Source organism: Frankliniella occidentalis, unplaced genomic scaffold, assembly GCF_000697945.3.
Source record: "Frankliniella occidentalis isolate FOCC.00 unplaced genomic scaffold, Focc_3.1 Scaffold14, whole genome shotgun sequence".
NCBI classification, from domain to species: Eukaryota; Metazoa; Arthropoda; class Insecta; order Thysanoptera; family Thripidae; genus Frankliniella; species Frankliniella occidentalis.
The window spans coordinates 427,550-435,217 of NW_026267144.1; positions in this window are offsets into that span (position 1 = coordinate 427,550).

Below are 7,668 nucleotides of genomic sequence, written 5' to 3' on the forward strand. Positions count from 1 at the left end.
TGTTACTTCTTGGTTTTCTGTCAAGAATTTTGTCCCCGTTCTAACCGCAACAAGACAATCTTCTCCCTCTGTCAGGCTTCAAAGAAAACACTGAAAATCCGCGGGTGAAGAGAGCCTAGACAACATACGCCATGCATGCAGATGCGCGCCAGAAGTCATATGCATATGGCATCGGCGAATATGATTTGGAATTTATAATGGCGAGGCAACATGTTGTATTTACATAATACGGTGTGAGCGACACTTTTTGCAGCAAGCCTAGCTCCGCCAACTTTTAGGGTGTTAGGTGCATTGCATATATATGTACCGACAGACGATGCATAACTTTGCGGGCGAGCTAGGGCTGGCCGGGTAGGGGGTGGTTGGCCACCTAGGTTTGTCTAAGACGATTCCCACAGTCTAGGATTTTAAATGAGGGCGCAAAAATACATATGCATCGGATGGCGGGCGGGGGTGTGTTCGTTATTTCGAGGGCGACATCAGTCCGTTGGTCTAGCTGACGGCCCCGCCTTGCCGTACCACGCCCCGTGAGAGCTCAAAGTTGTTTTGGTTCGGGCTCGCCGTAGAATGAAGCGAAAAATTTTCAGACCAGCGGCTCTTTGTTGTGGGAGAGTCACAGGGTTCAGCCGCTGAGGCCACATCGCACTAGGAAGGGAGTGAGTCTAGCCAAAAGTGGTGATAGGAAGGAAACAAAATGCCGCACATGCATTTTTTCGCGTTTTTGTTACATTTTCTTTTGCTCTGCAGTGCAGGTAACGCCGAGCACGCGGGAAGCTCTAGAACTGTCGGCCGGGCCCTCCCTCCCCTCTCTAACACGCCCTAACCCGCTCTAGAACCGCAGCGTCCTCCTTGTACGAGTCGGGACGGAGGTACACATCATTGTGAAAAGCGAAGAATTGAGTACGTTGCATTCGGTTGTATTGAAGGAACTCCTTGACCAAAATAGTTTCAAAGACAGCAAAGTTTTAAATTTTTCTCCTTATTTTATAAACCCAGATAAAAGACACGGTTAAAAGTATGAATGATTTTACAGACCAGTGGGCCAGGAAGTCGCAACGCAAGAGCCTGTAAATTTACGGTTTGAGCTTTAAAGTAGCCGTTACATGCCGAGTGTACTGTGAAGAAACCACTTCCAAGCCCACACGAGTGAACGTTAACATTATCGATTTGTCAATGTTTTCAGAACCAAAACATTATTCTGAACTACAAAACTATTGTAAAATAAACCTCACCTTCATCTATCCAAGCGGCGCTCTTTCCAAATTTTCCCTTTCATTGTGTTTTCTTTTTCACAGTACGTATCGGGTCCAAACTCCGAAGGAGGGAGAGGCACGGCTTAAGTCGCACGGCCATTTCCATGTGAATGCCTTGACGATTTGCCGGCAGGGAATCACGCCACGACCAGCCACGCCGCGCGCCCTCCCTTCCGATCTAATCGGGATTGATTTGGCACAGCGGTGGATCCATATCATTATAGTCTCGACCCCCGAAAAAGACAACCTGATTCGAGGCCGACTGGTCAGCCGGTGTACACCCCCCCCCCTCCTCCCCCACTATCCCCTCCCCTCTCACCCACGCGCATCTCCACCCTGCTGTCCAGTCACCCCTGAACGATATCGCGATTTAATGAGGTCTTCGGCATGTTATTGAATAAAGGTCGATGCCCATGAAATCATCAATGAGTAAGCACGCTCGCACCCCTCCTCTGCACACCCCTCTTTCCCTGTCATTCTTGGTTTCTTTTCTCTCACTCGTTTCCTCTCTCCCTCTTTCTATCAGTGTCTTGTTGTTTACTCTCGCAACTTCTATCCCGCTCAATCTACATTGGTGAAAATAATTTTTAGTTTTGCTATCGATATCTTATAATTTTGTTCGGTAGTGGTCTTTCTTTTAAGTAGCGTGCCGTCACAGCGCCTATTTCTCGGCAAGAAAACACTTCTTATCTTTGATAAATAAATAATGCGAAACCAAAATTTTGGAGATTGATTTTTGAGGATATTAGTATTAAACGGTCAGCCACGGGCTAGACCGCGCTCCCACACAGAGAGACAATTTTGTCGGCATGGTTGCCTGTGTCGCGTTGGGGCAAAGACCCTATCGTGGCTTGTGCGAGAGATCTTTTTAATCGCCATTCTTGCGGTGGTAGGTCAAGTTCTGCAATGACCCTGCTCTGCATTCGGTGCAACGTGCTTGCATTGATATGCACATGTGCAACGGGTGCACACACATCAAACTTAGGGATGCAAAACGGTTTCATCTTCTTGTCTCTTGGCCGTTCTTCCCTCCCTCTCCCACACACGGAGCAGGCCCAGCACCACCCCCTACCCTAACCTGTGTCCTATCCCCTCCTTGTTCCCCTAGTTCATCCTGAGAATGGGAGATGCACCATGCTCCCACCTCCAAATGATAGCCGTGCCGTGCAGGGGACGAGGTTGAGTAAGGAAGAAAGAGAATTTAAATCTGTAGTTTGCCCCGGTGTATTTGAATGTTGTAGTCACTTTGGCGAGAATAGCGATTCGCAGAAACGGGGGAGGCAGCGTGAAATGGCGCTGTTGTCAACGGCCCTGGTGTTTTGATCCCATGCGAACGCCCTCAGCAGCGAGGCTGGGTCCGCCCGGAGGGGCACCGCACCATCGCAGCGCCGGAGTGCGAGCGGGTGCGAGGGGTGCGGGTGGGGGTGCTCCAGCAGCATCCCCGCTCTCTCTCTCCGTCCTCCCGCTCTTCACATCCTCTGGCTCTCTCGCTCTCCCTCCCGCACGGCTCGACTCCTGTCGTAAAGCATCTTTGCCCCGAAAAGAACAGCACAGACACGTTTTATGGCCCGTTAGCCAATAGCGCCGCCCCTGGGCACCCCGGGGCCTCTGCTCTGCGGTGCGGGGGCGGCGCGGGGGCCTAGCGCTGCAGCTTTGGGGGCTGCAGCGGCGTCCGGCACGGCAGCGGCGTAGGTGGCGCCGCAGCGTCCTGTGCGGGGTGCCAAACCATGCGCCGCACCAAACCGTGCGGTACTCTTCAATCGCTCTGCTTCTGGTCGCCTCGAGCCTCGCACGCACTGATGCGACGGCGGCGATCTCTGAGAAGGAGTTACGCCCCTTGATAGCAGTGTGGTCTGCGGCGATGCCCCCCGCCGATGCGCCACGACGCCCCGCCTCGCCTAGTGATCCCGTTAAAGCGTGTGGTTTCCGTAAAGCAAACTAACGCGGGTCGTCTCTCCGTCGTGACGGTCGCTGGGCTGCTGCACCCCGCGTGGGAGGAGAGCTGCTGGACACCCCCTTCCTCTCCCCCTTCCCCGCCCCGTCCCTTGTAATTAGGCGACAAGCCGGTTCGCCGCGAGCAGAAAAAAATAATAGAGAATGTCATCTCAATCTGTCTTCCCCTCTCCTCCACCCCCACCCCTTTCTCCTTCCTCCCTCACCCCTCCCCCTTTTTTATCCTCTCCTTGGGCTTTCTGTCCGCCCCCCCCCCCCCCCCCCCCCCCCCCCCCCCCCCCCCCCCCCCCTCCTCCCCTTCCCTGTGCTTCTCACCCTCTCCTGCATGCCACCCCCCTCCGCCTTTCCCCCGCGATTCCGCTGCTGCTTCTGGTTCTGTGTGTGTGTGTGTGTGTGCAGCTTTGTCTGTTCTGCCACCGCATATTTCGTGCTGCATCTCTCTCACTCTCTCTTTCTCTCTCCCTCTCCCTCCCTCCCTCCGATTGTCACCACGCTGTCGTCGCCTCGGCCTGTTTCTTGGCCCCATCTCCCTCTCTCTCTCTCTCTCTCTCTCTCTCTCTCTCTCTCTCTTCCGCATACGTAGTCAGCTCTACCCAAGCTGCTGCATCGCTGCAGTCCGGTCCGGTCGGGCTCCACGACGAAGACGACGCGTTAAAACGTTGCTGCAAAAAGAAAGTGTTATGCGTCCCTCGCGAAAAAGTGCGGAAAAGCGCGCAGCATGGTTGGGGTCGGGTCGCGGCTGTGCGGTGACTTTGCACTGTTGCTGATCAGGTCTCTTTCTCACCCTCCCTCTGACGTTCTTACTTCCTATGTCTCCCTTTCTTTTTTTCTTTCTATCGCTCCCTCTCCTAGAATTATGACTCTTCTCGCTCTCGCTTCATAAATCTAAAATGTCTGCAAAAACTGGGTGTTTAAAAAAATATATAACAGTTTAAAGTTTTGTGATCTAAACAACTACTCGTACTCAACTTTCAAATTTAAAGTCAAAAGCTTCATTCTGTCATCCTACACTGTTGATTTGTGTTATGTTCACCTGTGCAAATTTCTAAAATATTTTAAATTGTTAGTTAAGTTGACATAATTTTGCAGAGAGTGCACTGTTAAAGTCTTACGAAGAAAAATGCCAAATCCTTTGTAATACGAAGGATTTAGACGCTTGGTAAGGAGAAAATCCTTCGTAGGTACGAAGCATTTGGCATTTTGCTTCGTAAGACTTTAACTGTGTGGGTTGTTTAGCCCAATGTGACTCCAGTCCTATGATGCAATACTCAAAATGATTTTAATTCAATTCTCTCCCCCTACCGTGCTAGGTTGGCGAGCCCAAGGCGCTGCTGCTGGGCCCTCCGGGTCAGGAGGCGGAGCGGGCCGGCCGGGCGCATGGGTGCATCTCCTCGTGCATAATGGCGTATATAAAGGATGCTTTTAGTGCTCCGGGCGCGGCGGGGCAGGGGGGAAGGGGGAGGCTTAGCAGAGGGCAGGGCGGCCAGATAAGAGTGATTGGTTCGGATCCAAACGGCAGTTGGGAGGGAAAGGCACACTACAGGTTCACTTTGAACAGGAGAGAGAAGGAGGGAGCGGGGGGTAGGGGGGGTACAAAAAGGAGTTCTATCTCGTTTTCTCTCACACACTGACACCACATCCCGGTGGCATTTTCTGCTCATTATCTGCCAATGACTGATAAGAGGATGATGGGGCGAGAGCTCTTACCGGCCGACGGGTCTCTGATCCTCTCACCGAATTGTTTTTTCGACGAAGGGAGGTGTGGCATGTTTGGTTTGAATAATTTATATTTTTTCTGACCCACGCGTCGGTGAATGGCAAGGGGTTTTCTCTGAGCGTCTATAGCTTATCAGAGATTTTGGCGCATACACATCTGATGCGTTTCATGAACATTTAACTCTGAACTTTAAACTAAACTGTAGACAGAAATCCCTTAGCCCAAAGTAAGAAAATTCATTAGATTTCAGTGTGTGATTATGGCCGTTACACGGCCCGACTTCGACCTTGAAGTAAGTACGATTTTATCTTTGTGCACGGCATGGTTAAAGATAGGTTTCTGGAATTTCAAAATCTGGTCTTAGATGCCAATGGCGTTCTCCATAAGATCGAAGACGGGGGTTTTGTAATTCGAAGAACTTTATTTACCGTATGGTGGTTTGCGAGTTGGCGGCTTCCTCTCGTCGTAGTGGTAGTGGTCCGCGTGCCCTCCGCCGCCACCAACACCGCCACCTGTATTTTTGTCGACTCACGCGTGCGACTCTTTGCTTGGGCTTCGATGGCGGCGGCGGTCAACGGTAGCTGTGGCGTTAACTTTTTTTCAGGGAAACGCGTCCAACGCCCGCCTTGCCTGCCACCGTGGCGGGGCGCTGCCTGGCGCTGCCTGGCGCTGGCCGGGGAGTGCTGATGTGGTCAAGTCCATGGAAACTGTTGCGCGCGGGGCGGTGCCGGGCGGCGCGGCGCCAGGAAACGACCGCAGGGCGCCGCCGCGCTGGAGGGCCTAACTCTGCACTGGCAGGTGCAGGCGCACGGCCACGCGAAACTTTTGCACAGAAGCACTGACTGGAAAAGGGTAAAAGTTACTTTTTTCTCTCCCCCCTCTCTTCCCTCCCGCTCCCCCTCTCCCTTTCTCCCTCTCTCTCCTTGCTGTTCCTTGAAGTCCGCGAGCAATACTCACTCTGTTAGCCACAAACAGGCGAGGGGGGAAGGGGGCTGGAGCTGTGCGCGGGCGCCATTGTACATTTTCATGCGGGTGAAGAAGGCAAGCTCGTTTGCCGGGGCCCAGGGGCGCCCAGTCTTGATTGCGAAAAATGAAGCCGCTGGGAAATTCCGCGGTTCTTCATTTTAGACTTTTTGCATTGTCTGTGCTGCCCGGGCTTCAGCCGTGCGTGCATACACGTGTGTGAGTTTACGCATCTGGTTCTATGACGACACTATTTTTCGAAAATTTGTAATAGGTTCGGCGAGATCACAATATTTAGCTTCATGCGCACCACGCATAATGACAACAACGGCTGTGTGACTCCCTGGAAGAAAAGTGTATCACAAACGTCTTCAACTTATTGCGGTGCATTTTCGCGAGATCGAAAATAAGTTAGCAGTTGCGGGCTGGTTGTCGAGGCCGCCTCTCGCCGCCGCTCGCAAGGTCACTAATTATATGAGACCCCTATTGCAGGCTCCCCGTCGCTCCGTTCCGTTCCGGTCATTTTCGTTCCGTTCGTACAACGTTCAGCGACGTAGTCGATCAAAGTATTGCGTGCGAGAGAGACAGAGCGAGAGGAAGCTCACAACCCTAGCATCTGAGTGCGTCTCCTTCTCGCACTAACCTCGCAGCCCCGTCGACTCCCCCTCTCCCTCTCTCACAGAACCGTCTCCCGGTCGCCTGCATAAGTGAGATGAGGCGCTTCTCCCCTGTCATTTCGGAATCCGGCCTGATCTACGCAGCCCTGGTAAATTAGACCACGATGCACGGCAATAAAAGGGCAAAACAATTTAATTTTAATTAATTTAGGGGGTGGGACATGAGTCAAATATATGTTACTTGCTGTCTCTGTCGTCGTCTGTACACTTGAAAAAAAAATTAAAATCGCAATTGCGCAAAAAGCGCAGCAGTCATCAAATTCCGCAGCAGCCCCTGGTATGATGATAAATTATGATTATTTTCTCTAATCGACGGTGCCGGCTCAAGCGCGACGGGCACTGCGGCCGCACTGCGGAGCGAACCAGTCGGGCCGGTGTGCTTCGGCTGAGCTTGAGGTTACGGACGTGCACGGCCTGCCTGACTGAACGACAACGGACGAGTTCCACCGCAAATTTTACCGCTACTTCGCATACACGAAACGTCCATGCGTATTTTGGCGTACATATGTCGTGTGTCACTTGTGTTATATTGGAGTGCAAGTGCAAACCACTGGGTGAGACATGCCATAGACCTCGTGCGTAACAGTGGCTTTGCAAATGTTTTTGTTACTCTCATGTGCATTGGTGAGACGTTCCTCGATCTAACGAAGAGGGTTTTTCGTAGTCATCCTCTGCAAACCTGATGATCTCGCTTGGACAATAGTATTTCACTCTTGGAAAATGCGCTCTTTTTTTCTTTCTCAAAAGTTATCAGTAGTTTTTCAACGCACGCGCTCGCTCGGGCGCAGTCGCTCGCGTCTCAGCACTGGCCAACATTGAGACGCGGTGTGCCGCCCGTTCTCGTATCGCTATGTTTGGTGCCAATGCCACCGAGTTGGGAACTGGATCGCTTCGAAGTGAACGACTCTCTGTGTAAGTGCGTGCGTGTGTGCGAAAGAAGGAAAGGAGGGAGGAAAAAGGCGAGGAAGGATAGGAAATGGTGGGCAGCAGGGTTTTCATTGAACTCGACGCACGGAAAAAAAAGGGTTGGTCGTGGTGACCAGATTATCCTGGTTGAGAATGAATTGGTTGTGAGCATCGAACTGCTTGGTTGTGGCAGCCGGCT